The sequence below is a fragment of the Mytilus californianus genome, unplaced genomic scaffold, assembly GCF_021869535.1.
Source record: "Mytilus californianus isolate M0D057914Y unplaced genomic scaffold, xbMytCali1.0.p SCAF_12, whole genome shotgun sequence".
NCBI classification, from domain to species: Eukaryota; Metazoa; Mollusca; class Bivalvia; order Mytilida; family Mytilidae; genus Mytilus; species Mytilus californianus.
Window position 1 is genome coordinate 34507344 of NW_026262604.1, and position 23896 is coordinate 34531239.

Sequence of the window (23896 nt, forward strand, 5' to 3'; positions counted from 1 at the left end):
TGAGTTTTGTCTTTTTTTCTAATACTATATGCAATAGTTCAACTATATTTGGTGTATGGAAATATTTTATGATCTATATGTCAGTCACGCAGGTTTTTTTTTTTTACCTTGACCTCATTTTTAAGGTTCATTGCTCAGTTTAAAGTTTTTGTGTTTTGGTCTGTTTTTCTTAAACTATAAGCAATAGGTCAACTATATTTGTTGTTTGGAAGAATTGTTAGCTGTACATGCCTGCCTAGCATGGTTCATCTGACCTTGACCTCATTTTCTTGGTTCATTGGTCAATGTTTAGTTTACTTGGTTAATGTTAAGTTTATGTGACAGTTGTAATAAAGCTTTATATTTAGGACTATCAACATAATATCAATGATTAGTAAAGAAGGCGAGACATTTCAGCTTGTGCACTCTTGTTTCATTCATAAATTACTTTATACTTGGAAATATAATTTTGCTTGGAGTTATAGTTTCTAAAAAAAGTATTGTCATTGAAAGAGTTGACATGTTGCAATGTACATTTATTCTACATAGTTCTATAGTACCAAATCAAAAGTTTATATTAAAGAAAGAAGTCAAAGGTTTCCCCATCATAGTTTAGATACATACATTTTTTTTTGTACCTGAGGTCGTTGAATATAGATCATTATATAAATAAGGAGATGTGTTATGATTGCCAATGAAACAACTATCATCCATACATTGTACTTACCAGTAACAAACCACATTTGCAAAGTTGAATAAAATACAGTTGATAACATTTACTTATTACTTAAAAGAAAATGCCAAACTATTTTAAACAGTATTTGACTATAAACATAGATAAAAAAGGTACAAACTGGACATAATGCACTAGTTCATAAACAAGTGAGAACAATCGCCTTCATATAGTGCTCAGAATATGACATTCATAAAACTTGTTCAATATCATTAGAGAACTCTAAATCTTAAATACTGAAAGCCACCTCTGATAAGTACAATGTACTATGCAAGATAATGATATAACTGGACTAAAAATACACACAACCTGTAATTAACTGCCTTTACAGCGCTTTCGCGCTTTGATTTAGATAACCAGTGGTGGGAAATAACCATTATTATAATGTAATGTAGGATTGTCCTTTTTTGGCAAATCTGTTTACTAAATAGATGAAAATCAAATGCAAATGGGTTAAATAATAAGTGCCTTTCAAACCCCTTAAACAATGTTGCAATAGCCTTAACAACATTTAATTGCTCCCCACTTGTATATTTCCTAATTAGTTCCCCCCCACCCCCCCCCCCCCCCCCCCCCCCCCCCCCCAAAGGGTGACTGGGGAATAGAAGTATGGTCACCATTGGTCTTCCTCCGACCGGCAGTAAAACCCGTGCTAAAGTGGTGCGTCCGTTTGGCTGTGCGGGATGTATAAATTTGCAGCCACGTCCGGTCAGAATGGGGACGTTAAATCCGATGCCTCGTGTAAAGAGAGTGCCACGCTCTTTGCACGTTAAGAACCCTTGCAACAACTCTTTGAGGGGTCCGTAGGTGACCTGTTGCAAGGCTAAATTTTTGTCCCTATCCAATATACCCTCATTTCCCGTGGCAGTCTAAATTTCACCGACCTTAATCCCGGACGCCCCTCTTACAGAACCTACCTATTGTATTTATTGTTAATTTGTTCTCGTCCTGAATATGCATGAAATATTTGCCACTGGACGTTAAGCAACCAACAATCAATCAACCGTCCTGTATATGCATGCAATATTTGCCACTGGACGTTAAGCAACCGACAATCAATCAATGTAATGTTAATCATGTGAGGCAAAGAAAAATGACAAAAATTGTCATTAAAAGCAACAATTTAGCGGACAATTTCCTCTATATTGTCTTTAATGTAGATCTTGTCTTAGTGATCATTTTTGCTTTTGCAGTTTCTATCTTTCATCACCAAAAGGCAATAACTCGAGATGAGGTGTTACATGTATCAACGATGGAAGAAGGTTTTGACATACAAAGTATGAATGTGCCTGTAATTCAGAGGTTGTCGTTTGTTTATGTGTTACACATTTGTTTTTCGTTCATTTTTTGTACATAAATCAGGCTGTTATTTTTCTCGTTTGAATTGTTTAACATTGTCAATTCGGGGCCATTTATAGCTGACTATGCGGTATGGGCTTTGCTCATTGTTGAAGGTCGTACGGTGATTTATAGTTGTTAATTTCTGTGTCATTTTGGTCTCTTGTGGAGAGTTGTCTTATTTGCAATCATACCACATCTTTTTTAACGGTTACGGAAAAAAGCACGTAGCATTTGCGGATATTGGCGCCCAAACAAAAATAAAAAATAGGGTGGATTGGGTAACCGGAAACAACACATACTTTTTTTGGCCTTACCGTTACATTTCTGTTTTGATATGCAAAGCGATCGCTGTAGATGACCAGTTCTTTTACACACTCGAGTTTATAAATTAAATCGCTAAGACAGGATATAAAAGAATTTGCAGTGAGTTCTCATTCATTGTAGGGAGGTGAAGTTGAAAACCATTAATAATAAATGATTCATTAATAATAGGTAGTTCCAAGTTACGTGACTAAGTATTTCGGTACTGACATGATTTAACAAACCTTTCTAAAATTGTCCGTTTATAAATTTTGAAATTATAAGGAAACTAAGGTTTCAACTCCTTCAGGCAAAGTTGACTTTAGATGAATTTGGCTATTTATTTTAGGTAATTTTGTTAATATATAGCTCTTCAACGGTTTCGGTACTTATACATCTTCGGACTTCAAATGTTTGGCTTTGAACGTTCCTGATGAAGGTAAATCCAGAAAAGCGCTTCGGACGCATGACATTATTAAACGTGTTGTTTTCAATTTTTTACACCACTGGGTCGATACCTCTGCTGGTGGACTATCAGTCCCCGAGGGTATCTTCAGCTCAGTAAGTCAGTATTTCGGTACTGACATAATTTAACAAACCTTTCTAAAAATGTCCGTTTATAAATTTTGAAATTATAAGGAAACTAAGGTTTCAACCCCCCAGGCAAAGTTGACTTTAAATGAATTTGGCTATTTATTTTAGGTAATTTTGTTAATATATAGCTCTTCAACGGTTTAGGTACTTATACATCTTCGGACTTCAAATGTTTGGCTTTGAACGTTCCTGATGAAGATAAATCCAGAAAAGCGCTTCGGACGCATGACATTATTAAACGTGTTGTTTTCAATTTTTTACGTAAGTAAGTAGGCAAATATTTTTTGTACGTCACACAGGCAATTGAAAATATATGCATTGTTCATTAAAAAGGGGGCGTTTCAACCCCTGACACCCACCCTTTTGGATCTACCACTGATATCTATTCAAGATGCACAAATGAGTTTTTATGGCAATTAAATGATACAGGAAAGCCTCACTATCATGTTGTTACTAACTTACTTGTATGAAGTAGTGACCAATCTACTGCTGGTGATAGCGTCAACGGTCTAGCCATTTCTGGTGATAGGGCTGCCAATGAACTGCTGATATTGATGGCCTGGTATTTACTCCTGTCAAACTTCTGTTTAATGGTGATAACATTGGCGGCACTGGCAGTTTTGAAACTTTTTTGGATGAACATGGGGGTTCATCTTTATGATCCGAGTCTTCTAAAAAAAAATATATACAATAGAAATGACTTGAAAATAAAGTTATATACATTTTTTTTTCAATCAACAGGCTGCACTATATTTAATCTACCAAACTAGACCACAGGTCATAAAAGAATTTCTACTAACAATCAAAATTAATAATTTCAGTCAATATGGTTGTTCGATATTTCTCTAGTAATTTTTTTTTCAGTACCTGCCCGGTCTGACATGATATTCTTTATAGCGGTTAGTACCTTGAAATCGACATCACCATCACAAACGGTTTGAGCTTTGACAATTAATTTCTAGTAAAACTAACAAACAACAGTTCTTTCCTCATCTGTTGCAGAAAAGCATTAGAAAAGATGAAAAAGAGAAAACATCTTTTCTTAACCTTTCCTTTGCCAATAAAGGTCTCGATGGCGTCAACTTAGGCAATATCCTTCATCATAAATTAGTTAAGTCGAAAATACCTACTTATTTTAAGGATCAGTCTGTACAAATAATTTCTTATACCTATACCAAACCAATTGCAACTAAAATTTTCAATTACAAACACGTTTTGCAGGACCTCAACATTGACGACTTTAAGTCTAAACCTCCTGATTGCATCTGTGCTAGTTCCCAATTCACATATAATCCGGCTGGCGACGTTATTACCGGAGACCTCAACATTGTCAATAACACTTCTCTACGAATTTTGTTATCCAAACGTCCGAAATATCGTGAGCCTAAATCCATCAATTGGAAATACAACTTCAAAATACTGATGGATTTAGTCGAGGATTATGCCAGGCAATGGGCTAAACGCGAGAAAGAAAACGTAGATACTCTTTCCGAATGGATTAAGGCTGTGAGGTCGTAAATAAAAATCCGAATTTATGCGGACAATACATACTTCAATTTCCATTATTGTGAAGTACAAGTATACTTTTCTTTTAAAACATGGCTAAAACGACGAGAACTTTCAGACAGACTTTCTTTTATTTTTCTGTCGTACAGGATTTCTTTTAAGCCAACGCTTTCGTCACTGATTTTTCCGCATTTGACATACACAATGTTCCGCAAAATTTTTTTTTTTCTTGTGTTCTTCATACAACATTTTTTCGTTCCAAACGTAGAAGAGTAATCTAAGTGCGGAAAATAACTTTTAGTGATATATAGTAAGTATTTAAGTTTTTTGATACAACATTGTTACTGTTTATATATAAAAGAAGATAAATACCTTTACTGTATTGCATCATCCCATATGGTGGTAGCCCCTAAGGGTGACTGGGGAATAGAAGTATGGTCACCATTGGTCTTCCTCCGACCGGCAGTAAAACCCTTGCTAAAGTGGGGCGTCCGTTTGGCTGTGCGGGATGTACAAATTTGCTGCCACGTCCGGTCAGAATGGGGACGTTAAATCCGATGCCTCGTGTAAAGAGAGTGCCACGCTCTTTGCACGTTAAGAACCCTTGCAACAACTCATTGAGGGGTCCGTAGGTGACCTGTTGCAAGGCTAAATTTCTGTCCCTATCCAATATACCCTCATTTCCCGTGGCAGTCTAAATTTCTCCGACCTTAATCCCTTAATCTTTTACAGAACCTACCTATTGTATTTATTGTGAACTTGTTCTCGTCCTGAATATGCATGAAATATTTGCCACTGGACGTTAAGCAACCAACAATCAATCAATCATATGGTGGTACTATGAGACTAAGAGATGTGTGGGATAACTGTATTATTGTTTATGAATCATTGACATTGAAGAGCATTGAGGATCCAAAATTTCAAAAAATTGTGCCAAATACGGCTATGGTAATCTATGCCTGGGATAAGCAAATCCTTAGTTTTTCGAACAATTTAAAGTTTTGTAAACGTGATGATTAGTGATTAAGTTGTGTTACTATGTACGTTATTATTTGAATAAATATCAGTCAGACTCTAGCCTATTTGGAAAGCGATAAATATACGATGTTTTTGAACCCTCAGGTCATACATACATACAACTCTCAGTTCATAATAGGTACACGTTGTGTAATTTCAGTCTTCTTGACGGACAAACTTAACCACTATGGTCAGAATAATTTGCACACTTTTAACATTCAGTATATGCAACAACTGTGTTTGCTCTCTGCTCTATACAATCTAGTCTAACAAAAAAGCACACTCTTCCAAAACATACTTTTTCATTGTATTTAAACATAATGGCTGAATTATCTCTTTTAGTCATTCTTGCATATTCCATACCATAAACTAAGTAATCATTCATTTCAATTCGTTTGAAGGTTGAAAAATAATCATTGCAAAAACCAAAAATATACATAATGCATCAAATGCATGTTTTGTTAGTGTTCTCATTTTAATACTTCCCAAAATATAAATTCCTTGTGTACTCATTTCCCCTCTCATTAAGATATTTGGGATTCAATTGATTTGTACAATTTGTCCAATTCAGTTTCCTCGACAATGAATTTTAGCTTAAGTTCAGGAATGTTTTGCACAAAAGACGACACACGAGTAATTATTTGATTATCATTATTTTGAGTGTCACGAATAATTTTTAACAAGTAACCATTTTTTAACTTCAAAGGAAAAACAACTATGGGTATATAATGGTCCTAGACATTTTACACTACACTATCTGCCAGATGAATAAGCTGATGAACATTTAAAGTCATATAACGTATATCATACAATTGTTCAGAATTAGAATTAAATTCCATCAAGAATGATTCAGCTCTCATAATTTAAGTTTTGTTGATCCATTCTTTAAAAGAATATGTATTGCATTTACAAGAAGAGCAAAATGATTAAATCTAGTATTGTAAAGTGTACCATGTAAAACAGGAAGTCTATACTACAATAAAAATGATCTATATTCATTAGCTTTCCAGTATTGTAAATCATTTTCAATAGACCTAGGTAAACGAGATATATTCAATGTTGGGCGAATACTTAGCAGTTTTGTTATCAACATCAGCAATGTGATTATGAATACTGAAAACCTTGTTCTTGAGTTGTTGGGAAAACCATATTTTAGCATTAACTTCATTACACCTAATAATACACCGTGCACATAATCTATAGCTATTCCATCTATTATATTAAACAATGGGAAAAATGTTTATTCCATTCACTGCAATGACCTTTGATTTGTTTTCCATATATTCAAAAGACATTTCTTGAATCTTCAATGACATTATCTCTGCATCTTTGTGGACCTTTGGAATTGTCTTGTATAAATGGACCCCCAAGGGTAACTGGGGAAACAAAATATGGTCACTTGGTCTTCTCCCGACCGGCAGTAAAACGCTTGCATAAGTGGGGCGTCCGTTTGGCTGTGCGGGATGTATCAAGTTCGTAGTCACGTCCGGTCAGAATGGGGACCTCGTGTAAAGAGAGTGCCACACTCTTTGCACGTTAAGAACCCTTGCAACAACTCTTTGAGGGGTCCTTAGGTGGCCTGTTGCAAGGCAAAATTTCTGTCCCTATCCAATATACCAACATGAATAACTTCCATTGTATTGTACACCATTACATAACATGCACCTTGCAGGTAAGTCAGCATTACCACATAGTAAATAAGCTTTGCTTATAAAGTTTCCTTGCTCTGGAGAGAAACAATTAATACTATTGTTTAACTTCTTGAATGAATCTATATTCGTAGGAAGCATTTCAATGTCAATAATATGTATAATTTATTCAATAATGTTCCATTTACAAATATTGTTGCATTCTTAAAAGAAATTGGAATTTTTCATAAAATTTTAAAATGTTATCATATTTATATCGATTTTAATTTTTATCACGTTATCTTACTGTTGATTTTTATTTGTAAATAATCAATTTGGTTTAGTCTAGCATTTTAGTTTATTGAATGACCTTTTGTCTTATTTTAAAAATATGCTTTAAATTGTAAAAATTTTCGAATTAGCTCTCGCCGCGATATAGCCTTTTTGTGCTAATGTGGCGTAAAGCAACCAACAATCAATCAATCTTGAATGAATCTAAGAAAGTTGAAAGGAAAGTGCTCATGGATGGTTTTTGGTTACCAAACCAAAGACCAGCTAAAATCGTGTTTTCTTTCATCATCCGTAGTTTGTATGGAAGTTCATTGATTACCATAAATAATGGCCAAACAGAAACTTTACTACTTTTAAAGACTGGAGCACCATCAGTGTTAAAGGTAAAGGAAATATTTTCTGGCTGACTTAAAGGTCCATCATTTTCACTGTATAATTGATTTAAATATCCATCTGATATGTCTTTGCAAGTGCCACCATCAGTTGTCCTCGAACTACTAAATCGATTTTGTAATTTGTCGTAGAATCCTTGTTGTGCACAAAGGTTTTGCGCTTGTGACTCAACTGATATCTCAATAAAATAACTCTTGATATCTTTAGTTAATGTTAAGTTGCATCCTAGATAAGAACACACTAGCACATTTTCGTCTACGATAAATTCAAGACAATGATTGCAATAAAAGTGTTTACGTATAGGCTTTTTTAGATTCTGAAAATACTTCTTGTATTGATGAAGACTTGTACAAAGTTGATATCCAGGGGGAAGAATGAAAGCTATTATATTGAGAAGATGTAAAATGCCAGCCCCAACAAGATTATGCTTTTTCAGATACGAGGTCACTGGATATTGATACTAAAACACTGAACTTTCCAGTCACACATCAAAAAGTGAAAGCATACACGTTTGCCGTCCTGAAATTACTATTTAGAGGACATAATAGATTCAACCGACGAAGTCCTGTGTTATGCTTGTGATAGAATGTGTTTATGTCTTCCGAGTGTTATCCTATCAACGATGGCTGTTCCGACTAAGGATTTCTTAGATACAACGGATTAATATTTGGAAATTACAATACTATCTGTTTTCTTTAATGGTTCACGACGTTGAGAGATTGTGCGTGTGCGGGTATTCCTGGAGATCCGGATTAGGGCCAGGTAAAACCGGGAACCAGCACTACACTCCCCCTATTTTGTTTGAAGGGCCCCAACCGAGATCAAGAGGTGACATACCGCCATCCTGTTTGGCTGGGCCCAACAAATTGCAATGATCATGGTGGTGTTGGCGCCAGTTCTAGGATTTACATCCTCTCACATCTGTCTTGAAAATTAAAAACCACCCCCACCCATCTGATTAAGTCGGAATCCCATATTTTGAAAAATACCCAGCACTGTACTAAAAGGACAATGACAAGCCTTCTTGGCACACATCAAACAATAATCACTGGGGTAAAAGTGATCTCCTGTAAATGCAGTTACGTATATCCAAAGATGGCGGACGATGTTTCTGGTCAATATTTCTTTTGTCAATTCTGTAATAATTTTGTATTATTCTTCGGTATTTCATGTCTTATTTTAAGAATGGATAAGTTTGAAACTTAAATAAAAAGCTCCAATTCATAGTTCATCAGCTAAATGGAGAAATCATTTAAAAAAATCGCGAGGATATGGGTAACTGGATAGACTGATATCCGTAACTCTAATAAACATTTCGAGAAGGATATCCGTAACTGTTGAGTGGTGTTGTTTCTGCTTCATTTATTATGTTCGAATTAATAGTTCGGACCATCATTATTTCGGAAATAAACTGTCATAAATTTGTCAAAATATATGAAATCATCGGGTTTTTTCTACCCAAATAAGGCCATTAGATGACTTGTTTGAAATGTGTTACATTTGTCTTTTCGGGGCCTTTAATAACAGACTATGCGGTATGGACATTGCTCACTAGTAAGGCCGTACGGTGACCTATAAATGTTAATTTCTGTGTCATTTAGTCTCTTGTGGAGAATTGTCTCATTGACCCTCGTATCACAACCTTTTTTTATTATGTATTTAGAAAAAGTAAACAAAAATAGATACGGTAGTTGAGTCTTGCATCAGCGGTTTTCCTGGATGAATGTCGAAAAAAATTTGGACTGCTACCGCAATGGCAGATTGGATATAGGGACGGAATTTATTTTTGCCCTTTTCCATCAATGGACCCCTCAAAGAGTTGTTACAATGGTACCTTACGTTCAAAGAGCAAGGAATTCTCCCTACATGAGGCATCTGATTGAACGTCCCCATCCTGAGCGGACGTGGATGCGTTCTTTTGCATCCAGCACAGCAATACGGATGCCCCACTTTGGCTATGGTTGTAGGGGAGGTAGACCAATGGAGACCATTTTCCAATCCAGTTACTCTTGGGGGGCTTGAAATATAATGTTTATGAAACTGTTGGTTATCATCTGATGTACGTGATATTGTACTATTGTGTTTTGTCTTTGTATATTATTAACCTATACTCTATGTTACTGTTGGAATATTTTATGTTTGGTGGCTCAGTATTCATACATATCTCCATTGTGTTACGGTGCTATGGTCATTTTGGACTCTTGCCTTCAAATTTGGATTCAGAACTTAATCTTTAAAAGTGTGTATATGCCATTTTGTGTTTCTGTGTTGAAATAGTTTTAAATTTTGTTTTATAGGGATTAAGATTTAAAAATAATGTTGATTGTGATACATTGTATCCCATATTTTGATATTTTGACCTATCATGTCTGTTTGCTTTGCTAAAAAATTGTTGTTAATATAATGGAATTAATAATATGTGACTCTCGTACAAGTGAGAGGCTTAGCTATCTTTACAACCAGGTTTACTCTACCATTTTCTACATCAGGAAATGCTTGTACCGAATCAAGAATATGACTGTTGTTATCAATTTGTTTGTTGTGTTTGAGATTTACATTTTTTTACCTCCTATAGGACTGTCCTTTCTCAATTTTACTTATATATTTCATCTGTAATAAGCTACCAAATCTTTGTCCTCTTCCTCGCTATGGATGCTGCTGACTTTATCAGAATTGGTAGCCTGATCAATATTTTCATATAATAATTTTAAGACTTCGAAGAACAATTCTGATTCATATTTATTACACTTTTAATAACCGGAGACATTTATTTTATTTCGAACATGATTGAATTGTTTCGAAATACAATCAGTTACGGATATCAATATTGCCAGTTACGTATATCACTGATAATTTATTTACTTCAGTTACCCACATCATCACGATATTTTAGATGGCTGTTTTCTCCATTTAGCGGTTGAATTATGACAAAAACACTTAGTATTTCAGATTCAAATTTAGTAATACATTAAAAAAGACACGAAATACTGAAGAATAATACATTATTATTACAAAATTGACAACAGAAAATTGAACAGAAACATCGTCCGCCATCTTTGGATATGCATAACTGCAGTTACGGAGATCACATTTACCCCAGTGAATAATACTATGAAACGTCTGTATTAACAATTCATGTATTTACAATTTGAACACACTGTCTATTATTATAGTCCTTCCCTCTCTACAACCTTAAGCCATAAAACCTAAAGGCATTCATCCCACCGCCTTGACGCGCCCCATCCATAGAAGCTCCCTGTCTCATCGCAGCGATACCTTTCGCCACATCTGCCTGGTACTTGGGGCGACCATACCCAGCCTGTGGAAGCCAGGGGGCCTGAAGTTAGGTGCATCCGATTCCAGAAGGGACGGTCCCTGGGTATCCTGACAACCGCCAACTTCTGCCACTCACTTAATTTAATTTATAGTGTTTTCAAAGACAGATCATTTATTTTATTCAAATGAAGCATTATGAATTGTTATTTATATTTTCAGCGTCACCAATATTTATTTTCAACATTGTGTAGGTTTGATGAAGCTTCAGCCCTTTATTTTTAACATCACTGTGCCCAATTCCCACCCAGCCAGAAGAAAGAGGGCTTATACCTTAAGCTTTTTGATCAAGGACTTTACCAACCTGTATGAACTATCTAATAATGAAAAGATATATTCTTTTTTTTTTATAGAAATATATATATATACTTAAAAAAGAACAATTTGACATGCAAACAGTTGGAAATAAATATTCTGATTATTGATTTTTTGCCAAATTCAAATTTTGCATATGTTTACGAAATGGTTGTTTATATTAAATGTGGTCTGACATTAAATGTCAACTTATAAATAACAAAGCTCTTTAAAACCTTATTCCGCTGTATTGATTTCTTACCTGTATTTTATATAATTGTGAATTAATTGATATAAGAACAAATAAAATCCCAAGCTCTTTACAGTAAGATCAGGTAGTTTTTCAACAACAACCAGCTGTTGAAAACATAATTTAAACCTCTAATATTAAATAAAATGTCAATCTTACAACAGGATGTGTTGTAGAATTCATAAAGATGTACAGCAACATTTCAGTTTTCGATGAGAACGGATACCATGTTGGAGCTTTGTCAGATTGGACTGTCTCATTGTTACAGTTTTCATTTTCATCTGCTGTTTCATGGTTTTCTTGGTAATCATTGTCAGATTCTTTGCTTTGTGATAAAGATGGGGCATGTATTAATATGTCTTTTTCACTGACGCCAGTGAAGGCTGTCGACACGAACTAATCCAAGGGGGTTCAATAGTTCCAGGTGTGAAAGAGTCATTCTTCTCTAATGTTTAAAACACTTGCCGCTAGTGTGTAGCTCTGCTCAGGTGTCTCTGTTAATTGAACATTTGCGTTGTTTTAAAATAACAGCAGAAATTTGCGAAGAACTTTCCAACCAAGGTGTAACTGATGTTATTCAATTTGAAACAAAAAAGAATGGAACTTTTAAATAAATTAAATACAAATCTTTTTACTTTCAAAACTCCAACTTCTCCTTCATCTTTAAAACTGGGATGTTTTGGCATCAGGGTTGACATATACGTTTCTAACCCAATAAGATGGTTTACTTGCCAGAAGTTTGGTCATGGAACCAAACAATGCAATGGCAGATTGAAGTGCTTCAAATGTTCCGAAGACGGACACGAGGGAACTACATGCAACCCGGACTGTTTCAAATGTGTAAACTGTGGTGGTACCAATTTGACATCATCCAGGGAATATCCTGTTTATCTAAAAGAGATAAATATCGTTAAAAAAAAAAAACCGGAGAAAACATCCGTTAATCAAAAGCTAAACATTTGGCCTCTGTTTCGAATGATATAACAGTTGCAAACAGACTGTCGTATACCAGTAAAGTCAATCGTTGTTTCAGTCACGAATCAACACAGACTCGAATGAACTGGCCAATTGATGCTGAAAACTTTACGATGTTGCCTGTTGAAGCTGAACCTTTTGACAAAATAATAATTCCAAGAAAATTAAACACTTTTAAAACCGTATAACGCGTTAGCTGGAGTAGGTATATATTATCAACCTTTTGTTCATATTGTTTCATGTACCAAATACACTCCACAAAATGAATCATAATTAAAGGCTATAGTATCAGACCATTTTAAATATTTCAGCTCAGACTCTGAACATGGTCATGAGGAAGAAAGAACACATGCCAATACCATTGAGTTAGCTCGTATAGCAAGGGTAAACATGGCAGATGGAAAGAAGAAGGTATTAACAACCAAATTTAGTAGTCATAAGTAGATATAGGAAGATGTGGTATGAGTGCCAATGAGACAACTCTCCATCCAAGTAACAATTTTTAAAAGTAAACCATTATAGGTCAAGGTACGGCCTTCAACACGGAACAATGGCTGAATTGAATGATTCTGTTAATATAACACAAAACACTGCCCTCATGTTGATCTTCTCTTGTTTTCGTTCAGACACTTGCACCTGCTTACAGAACAGATATCATTATAAAACTCAATAATACTGGATCATTGAAAATGAAACATAGATTTATTTAACTTAAAGAAGTTACTTTAAAAATATTTTTCTAAAAGATAAACTTTTATGAAATCTTTTGTGGTTTTTGTATTGCACCAACTTCATAACACATTTTGTAGTAAACATGTATAGTAATAGCAGGGTTTAATTTTTATGAGAGATTTAATAAAATATAATCCATTCAATTAAGTGCAGAAGAGTAAACTGCTATTTAGAGTGTGTATGGTTTTAAATTGTTTCAATTCTTGATGCAAATGATTTTCAGTATGCTGAAAAATGAGTAAAAGGAATGAGTTGGGGATTTTCTCTGCCTAATTTTGACATCATCAACAGCATGTGTTTAGATTATATGCACGCAGGTGAGGAGTTATTTTATTTTGTCTGAAAAGTAATCCAGCACTTTATTAATGTTAAGGTTCTAATTTTAACAAAGGCTTATTTATTTTAATGAAGGAAAGCTTGTTAGAGATTGATTGATTGATTGTTGGTTGCTTAACGTCCAGTGGCAAATATTTCATGCATGTTCAGGACGAGAATAAGTTAACAATAAATACAATAGGTGGGTCCGGGATCATGGTCGGGGAAATTTGGACTGCCACGGGAAAATTAGAGTATATTGGATAAAGACAGAAATTTAGCCTTGCAACAGGCCACCTACGGACCCCTCAAAGACTTGTTGCAAGGGTTCTTAACGTGCAAAGAACTTGGCACTCTCTGTACACGAGGCATCGGATTTAACGTCCCCATTCTGATCGAACGTGACTGCGAACTTGTACATCCCGCACAACCAAACGGACGCCCCACTTTAGCGAGGGTTTTACCGCCGGTCGGAGGAAGACCAATCGTGACCATATTTCTATTCCCCAGTCACCCTTGGGGGTAGCTTGCTAGAGAAAAAAGAATGGAGTTATCAAAGAACAAATCATTCCATTATCATTTTGATACATGTTGTTTCTGGAGACATTCCATTATGAACATTTCATTAATAACCCACTATTTTGAATATAAGAACCAACTATATTTATTGTCAACAATTTGTATTCAAATTTTCAGTGTTTCTAACCCCCAAGGGTGACTGGGGAATAGAAGTATGGTCACCATTGGTCTTCCTCCGACCGGCAGTAAAACCCTTGCTAAAGTGGGGCGTCCGTTTGGCTGTGCGGGATGTACAAATTTGCAGCCACGTCCGGTCAGAATGGGGACGTTAAATCCGAAGAACCCTTGCAACAACTCTTTGAGGGGTCCGTAGGTGACCTGTTGCAAGGCTAAATTTCTGTCCCTATCCAATATATCCTCATTTCCCGTGGCAGTCTAAATTTCTCCGACCTTAATCCCGGACGCCCCTATTACAGAACCTACATATTGTATTTATTATTAATTTGTTCTCGTCCTGAATATGCATGAAATATTTGCCACTGGACGTTAAGCAACCAACAATCAATCAGTGTTTCTACAAATTTGATACTATGGTCAAAATAATTTGATTTTAACATTTTTTTAAAGTTCTGTTGGGTGTTATTAAACGTCTCTTGAACTTCTTGTTTGGAAAAGACCAGAATGATTTTTTTTCGATAAGCAACCAACGTCCAGAAGTTGAACAAATAAAGGCAACATTAGTATACCGCTGTTCGAAACTCATAAATCGATAGAGATAAAAACAAATCCGGAATACAAAATAAAACTGAGGGAAATGCATCAAATATAGGAGAACAACGACACAACATTAAAGTGTAACACACACAGAAACGAACTATAATTGATTGATGGAGATAAAGTCCCTTAAGAAACTTTACAAAGTCACCTCGAACTTTAGATGAATTGAAGCATTGGAAAGGTAATATATGATACTGTTTAATAGAAAATAACTAAAGAGCAGCCATGCTGAAATGCTATGATTCAACAAATGTACAATTACTACAAAATAATGGAAAATTTAGTAACATCTTTATCAAAAACATCATTTTGGTATGATTTAATCCAAATTTGATTTGTCGAAGTAATAACCTTAAGTTTTAATGGGATTTTATTTTTTTTAATTTTCAAATGATTATAACTTGAAAACAGTTAGTGATAGACACAATATTTATATTTGAAAATGTTCTAAATGATATAGCACATTAAATGAAATAAAAGGTTAATCCCCAGGGGTTACCCCCATCCCCTGCCATAAAAGAAAGTTTTAATATCTTGGAAGTGGTCGGTCCCTAGGCGTCACTAATGCATATCACTTTACTGGACTTTACTTTACTAAAGTGACGAGAAGCTCGTTCTGTTTTATTAGCAGGCTCATTTTCCAGTGGCAGTCCGAATATCCCCGACTATCATCCCGGATGGCCTTTATTATTACAAGACCTACTACCTATTGTATTAATTGGTAACTTGATCTCGTCCTAAACATACATGAAATATTTGCCACTGGACGTTAAGCAACTAACAATTAATCAATCAATCTTCACTTGTCTAAGATGCTCATGAACGAAAAACAACAATTCCTTGTTGACCATTGCAATTTCATCAATAATAAAGATTTGCAAACTTTCTAACTTTGTTCTGGGTGAATTAAATTTATCTTTACTTAAATCCCCAAGGGTGACTAGGGAATAGAAATAAGGTCACTACAGGTCTTCTTCCGACCGGCAGTAAAACCCTTGTCAAAGTGGGGCGTCCGTTTGGCTGTGAGGGATGTATCAAGTACGCAGCCACGTCCGGTCAGAATGGGGACGTTAAATCCGATGCCTCGTGTGGAGAGAGTGTCACGCTCTCTGCACGTTAAGAACCCTTGCAACAACTCATTGAGGGGTCCGACGGTGGCCTGTTGCAAATCTAAATTTCTGTCCCCATCCAATATACCCTCATTTTCCCGACCTGCAACCAAATTGACCTTTATTACCGGACCTACTTATTGTATTTATTGTTAATTTGTTCTAGTCCTGAATATGCATGAAATATTTGCCACTGGACGTTAAACAACCAACAATCCATCTTTACTCAAAAGTTGCATGATCAGGTGAAAGTTATTAGAAAATTCCAAGAGCACTATGAGTTGTCAATTCATTGATATTAAATGCAGCTGTGAACAGAACTGTGAGACCATTTGGATTATTTGTAATTTCAGCAGTTGCGTCATATTGTATACACTTGAACAAGTGACTATTACCCGTTCCGGCTCCTCCAGTGACAAATCAATGTAAAGGCTCATGTTTTTCCATTTGATTTCTGAATGCAACAATCTCATAATTTATAGAAAATTCTTCTATGTTTCTCGTTCAAACAAATATTTTCATTTTTATGTGAGAGAAACAGACAGCAAATTAGTTCCAACAGATGAGGTCTTTTAATTATTCAAATCTGGTATTGATAATTCTCCCTCAATCACACTTGTTACTTTACCTTCAACTTTACATTCTCTTCTGTTCACTTTTTATTCATAGACATAACTCACTTAAAGCATCTTCTTTTGGATCTTTTTCATTAAATTGCTTTTTTGCTTCCTCATTTTCAAACCGATATTCTTTTGATTGAGTTAAGCAATTCCAATTGATAGTTTCTATTGTGTCTTTCTATGTTGTGATGCTACACTATTGTTTCAGATGAGGGTGAAGGTTTGGTACCATTAAAACGTTTAAACCCGCTGCAAATGTTTGCACCTGTCCTAAGTCAGAAATCTGATGTTCAGTAGTTGTCGTTTGTTGATGTGGTTCATAAGAGTTTCTCCCCCCAAGGGTGACTGGGTAATAGAAATATGGACACCATTGGTCTTCCTCCGACCGGCAGTAAAACCCTCGCTAAAGTGGGGCGTCCGTTTGGCTGTGCGGGATGTACAAGTTCGCAGTCACTTCCGGGTAGAATGGGGACGTTAAATCCGATGCCTCGTGTAAAGAGAGTGCCACGCTCTTTGCACGTTAAGAACCCTTGCAACAACTCCTTGAGGGGTCCGTAGGTGGCCTGTTGCAAGGCTTAATTTCTGTCCCTATCCAATTTACCCTCATTTCCCGTGGCAGTCAAAATTTCTCCGACCTTAATCCCGGAAGCCCCTATTACAGAACCTACCCATTGTACTTATTGTTAACTTTTTCTCGTCCTGAATATGCATGAAATATTTGCCACTGGACGTTAAGCAAACAACAATCAATCAATCAGAAGAGTTTCTCGTTTTTTTTTATATAGATTAGACTGTTTGTTTTCCCGTTTGAAGGGTTTCACACTAGTAATTTTTTGGGGCCCTTTACAGCTTGTTGTTCAGAGTGAGCCAAGGCTCCGTGTTGAAGATCGTACCTTGACCTATAATGGTTTAAAAGTGGCGTTAAAACACAAAAAAAAAAATCCTATATCTATATAGGTAATCATTTAATTTTTTAAATTTACAAGTGTTGCGTTTTCATTGGCACTCAGTTTATATAAAAGGATCCGATACGTAATCGACCTGTTGTAAATTTGTCAGCTGTCGAAACTTACCCCAAAAATATTTTGCATTTATTTTGCCAGTGCGCGTAACCCGTGATTTTTTTTCTATCTTATTGTAGTCGAGTAAAATGCCTTCTTTCTCATATTAATCATGAATGTAATGTTGCCTATGTTCCATAGTTCTAAACCAACGAGGCCACCCACTTGCCTCGTGCTTCACCTTCAGAAATGTTTATGTACTCTGTGAAAATGCCCCTTGTTTTCTAAATGGGTCATATTGCTCAACTTCATCAAAATTCCAGACTTCATATAGTAGTATTGTACTTAGAACATATCCCTTATTCACTGCCATTTTTAGCTCACCTGTAAGCCATGTCCCGGTTAAAGATCTTTCTTCATTGTCATGATGGCACGTTGTTTGCTGTTTTAACTCAGTGCATGTTTTGCACAAGGAGAACAATAGTCTGTTGATTTTAGCGGATAACACCGGAATATAAAGTCCTTTAGTTGGATAAATTTTGCATTTAATTTGCTCTTCATACGTCGTTAAATCATCGAAATTTTCTGTTACCATTTTAGGTTGCACTATTACAGCTTTGCCCGTTTTGTTTTTTGTATGTACGGGTAAAGCGAGGTTACATCGTAGTATTTGATAGATTTGTCAAAGGATGATTCGTGATATAGATTAAAGGCCTCTGTCCTCCCTGCAAAGGCATCTCTTGGCTCTAATGGCGTAACAATGCCAGCCGCAACTCGTATGACAATGGGTGGAGACTGGCATATCAATGGTGGTAGGAGGGAACACTGTTACACATGGCAGGATCGTCTCTGATACCCGCCACCAAGGGTGACTGGGGAATAGAAGTATGGTCACCATTGGTTTTCCTCCGACCGGCAGTAAAACCCTTGCTAAAATGGGGCGCCCGTTTGGCTGTGCGGGATGTACAAATATTCAGCCACGTCCGGTCAGAATAGGGACTTTAAATCCGATGCCTCGTGTAAAGAGAGTGACACGCTCTTTGCACGTTAAGAACCCTTGAAACAACTCTTTGAGGGGTCCGTAGGTGACCTGTTGCAAGGCTAAATTTCTGTCCCTATCCAATATACCCTCATTTCCCGTGGCAGTCTAAATTTCTCGGACCTTAATCCCTTAATCTATTACAGAACCTACCTATTGTATTTATTGTGAACTTGTTCGCGTTCTGAATATGCATGAAATATTTGCCACTGGACGTTAAGCAATCAACAATCAATCAATCAATCAATCGCCTCTAATTTTGAGTAATTGTAGCAAATTGTTGGTGAGCGTTTCAATGCTATGTTGTTTTCCTTTAGTACATAAGTTAACAAGATGTTTATCACCGCTGTTTACTGCTATTGTTTCCTTATGTATTTGAAGTTGGTTTTTTAAGGCCAAAATTTTTTCTTTCTTTGTTTTTAATGGTTCCAGTTGTAATTTATATTCATTCAAGTTTTGCCAAATTCCTAAAATAGTGATATTGTTCATGATTGTTTCCTTCTTTTTCAACTTCTTGTCCTCATTTTCTTTTTTTTCCTTAATTTGTTGTCAAGTATTTGAACTTGTTGTCTATTTTCTTTTGCCTCATTCATTACGTTTTTTCGCTCAGATCTAACATTGGCAATAATTTTGTGTTGCTCATTTTCAGGTTTTGAACTCAACCAATTTAAGGTTTGATTTTGTTCATACATAATAGACCCTTCAATAGTTTCTGGCCTGAAATTTGGACCTGTACGTAATTTGTTGTCCAGATGAGCAAAAAGCCTCTCAACGCAAATGTTATTTGGTGGACAAGATTTACTGTTTTCACTTAAAATTTCAGATGGTTCAAAATAAATTCCTTCAGGCAATAAATCTTTAAAAAGAGAACGACATTTAATGCGTAACGAACAAGCAAAGACTTTCAAAATTTGAATGGTATTCTTGTAATATCTGAATATTTCAACATTTTGAGACATCAATAAAATCATAAATTTTCAATTATCCTTTGAATAAAATGCTTGAAATTTTATAGTTATGTAAAATAAAGAATAGTTAATAAGATTTCATCTCCCCTCTAGTGGTAAATATTGATTTAGGGATAATTTAATTGATTTACACTATACATTTTGCTTGCACAAATGTATTTGTTTTGATTAATACCAGATGTCAATGCCATTACAGCATACTAAGGTGCAACACTTTCTGCTGATAAGTTTATTGATATATAAAACAGATGTTTGCAGGCGTAAACATATTACAGTAACATAATTTGTTTTGGCAGTTCAAAACTATTAATATAATAATAGTCTTGTCGTACCATTGTGTAGTACGTGAAGATAGTTGACCATAGCATTACAAAAACAATATATGTATTTATATTGAAAAATGGATAAGGAAATTATAGAAATATAAAACTTTCTTCAAAGTAATATTTTTTTAAAAGAAATAAAAATAAAAATGACTACAAGATGCATGAAAAGTTACTTTCATTTGGCATATTCTACTGATAAATAAAAAAAAAAATTTTTAACACCAAATGACTTACCTGTCAAAATTACTAGAAAATTAACATAAACTACATTGTTTTAAGTTTTATCTTTAAAATAGAAAGTTTGATAAAAAGAAATCCATCAATTCATAATCACAAGTTTTCAAATGATTGTTTCTTTATCAAATCCAAGTGTATGTATTCATGTTAGCTTACAAAAAGACATAATACACAAAAACACTGCTTAATAACAATTTATTATGCTCCACATATGAAAAACATAACTATTAAACACTTATTACTTTTTTAAAATGTTCAACTTTGTTGTAAAATATCAGTATGTATCATGATTTCTTTTTTATTTTTAAATTAACTGAATATAACACTTTAATATTTTCGTGTGTCAAAATTATAATAATACGAATACTTTTAAAACATTTGATTCATGTTTACACTCACTGAAACAAATAACAATTATCTTAATAAGAATTAATAATGCTAAAAGCATACAGAAAAATTTATGCAAGTTAAAATCGGAAAATGTTTATTATAAATTTATAACTTTATAAAAATCATATCTTTAATTGATAAAATGACTTTATTTTAGAAAAGTGCTTGCCAACATATAGAAAAAGTCTTAATTAAAATTTATTTGTACTCAAACCGTAACCTTAAAGCTTGCTTAAAATCTTTTAAATATTATGTACTTATATCAGTTTCTGTTGTATAAAACTTTATCAAGAAGAGGCCAGCTGTCACTTTCATTCCTGTTCAGAATCAGATATCTCTTCCTCTACATCTGTTTCAGCAAGTGTGTCTTCAACGTTGCTATTTGATGGCAGGGACTTGTAAAAGTCATGGTATTCACTTGGAATGATGCCCTTTTTACACAGACTAAGTCCTTCTTCTTAGCAGCTGAAATTTGTTGTCTGGTTGTATATTTTTTAGGAAGTACATTGTCCCCGCTTTGACGTCCCCTCTTACTAGTTGCACTGACTTTGAGAATTCTGAAGTCTTTATCGAAGTCAATTTTAAACTGAATACTATCAGGATATGCTTTCGTGTATCTGAGCCATTTGATATGCAGCCAGTTAACTTTCTCCCCAGTCAGGTCATCTTCACTGTATTGTTGTTAGCTCCTTAAAGTTGTATATGTCTCCAAATTTTAATGGTAGAACCATGTATGGGTTTTTCCTTCGTGCCATTCTTACCACTGTTGCCCATTGTTGTGGTGTTCCTTTTGGCCTTCCTCTTTTTTCTTTTTGGCTTCTCTGTGGTACAAAGCTGTACACATGTAAACAACACATCCGAGGTTTCACTCTGCTGATTGTTGTCAATTGTTGGGCTTTCTTCATTTGATATTTCTCTGATGATGTTTTCTGTTATTTCACTTTCTTCATGACAAGAATTGCTCAGATTTAATTGGTTCGCATTACTTGGTTTGTGTGCTGTTCCCAATTTCACACAAGCACCATAATGCTCAGGTATTGTGTTATTGGTTGAGGCTAAATAGGCCAAAGTAATCGGTTCACATGAAGAATTTTTACTGTGTTTTACTGAAGGAGTTATATCTAAAATTGTCTGATTAGACAAAGTTGAAAAGATTTTGACGGTCTGTCCAGTCCAGTTTGCCAAGGCTAAAGGCAGATCAGCAGCTCTGTTTGTCCAGCTACCATTTACAGAAAGCTCGTCAATCTCTGTTCTAAAGTCGATCCACGAAATATCTTCATCAAATGATTCAGACAAATCAGACACCGCAAAGAATCCAACATACTCCTTAGCATTATCAATAATGTGGTCAAGAAGAAGAATGAAGAATATGTTGATCCTCCTCCTATTATTGGCCTTCCAATGTCTTCGGCTGCGGAACTAAAACGGCAGCGATCAAGGATTGGAAATTTATGTCAAGTTCTTAGAGAATGGGTTTATCACTGTGCTGACAGTTCAATCTTAAATACGGCAGAGGAGGATCTTACAGCACTAGCCCTAACAGTCAAAACCTCTACACCAAAGGATGGTCATTTCATAATTGACTCTCATCCCATGACCAAAATTGCTAGAGGAAACATGTCAAAAGGTAAACTGAAGAAATTGCCGTCAAAAACTAGAAAAAGGAAGGCCAGTGGTCGTTTAGGTGTAAGGGCTGAGAAGACCAGAAGAATGCAAACCAGGAGTGGAGTAGAACAGTTGTGCACCGGTTTGTATTTTTCTTGGAAAATAGTTCTCATATAACAATTAAATATTAGACAAATAAACTTTTGGTATTTGCTTAAGGTTGTTTCATTGTAAACCACCATCTTGGATTATACAGTAGTAGTACACAATGGGAACTTCATTTTTAGGGTTCATTTGTCATTATCAAGTTATCCTAGATTATTTTGTTTCTTAGTTACTATAAGCAATAGGTCAACTTTATTTGATGCATGGAATGATTTTAAAGTGTACATGTCCGTCTGGCAGGGTTCACCTGAAATGGCTTCATTTTCATGGCTAACTGGTCGTTATAAAATATTCATGTTTGCGTCTGGTTTTTTTTATACTATAAGCAATTTGTCATAAGTGTTCGATGTATAGAATGATTCTAATAAAGGTTTACATGTATTTCCAGCTTTGTTCATATGACCTCGACCTCATTTATTTTGATAATAAATGTTAATGTGATACTTGTTTTCAATTTTTTTATAATATCAATGGTCAGTATATCAGGTGAGACATTTCTGTGTGTGCACTCTTGTTTTTAGATAGTAAACTAGAAACTTGTCACCATCCATGCAGATAGATTTTTAATTATTAAATATTTTTCCCTTGATTTGTACTGCCACAAATTTAAGTTGGATCTACTCAAGAGAACAAGAAAATGAAAGCTTTAATTTCATTACATTGTGCCATTAATGACTATTAATGAATTCCTTTTCAGAACATGTAAACAGGAAGGAATAGTAATAGATTATATTGACATTTGTCAAACAGAACAATTAAATCAAGGTACTATACTGTAAAAACAAAAAAGGGAGGTTCATGGAAGAGCCTACACAAACGTCCTACACTAATAAATATCGGACATAGAAATTATCTTAATTGTCCTAATCGAATCGAAATAATTGATGCAAGCTATGGGTAGCCATTATATTCGTGGTATTTCAGCCCTCACTATCGTTCGGCCAAAAATAATCACGAATATAATGCCTACTCATGTTAAAACTACAATAAAGTATAGCCTGCATCTATTATTTCTTAATTTTGTTTCTGTTCTATAATTAATTAGCCAAATGTTATGAAATTGGTACACATCACTTATTTAAACAACAAAAAACAGCTCAATTTTGAATTTGATTGTGTCAATGCATTGTTCTCGAGTTATGGCCGTTGATGTTTTATGCAACCAGGTGCTGGATATGTGTCTCATGGAAACATCCTTCTTTTTGTATATTAAAATTAATTGTTTGTGAAAATACCCTCCTTCATCAAAATTCAATGTACATTATTATAAATGAATGCTAGACCTTCTTTACCATCATTGTTTTTCATGTTTGATTGTATTGAGAATTTATTAATATCTTGTTAGAACAAGACAAGGACGCAGATGACCAAAATAGTACGGGTAATGAAGTGCAAGGTATGTGTAAAATGTCATTTAAATACAGCTTGAATCAGATTACTAGCTTTTGATCAATTTCAG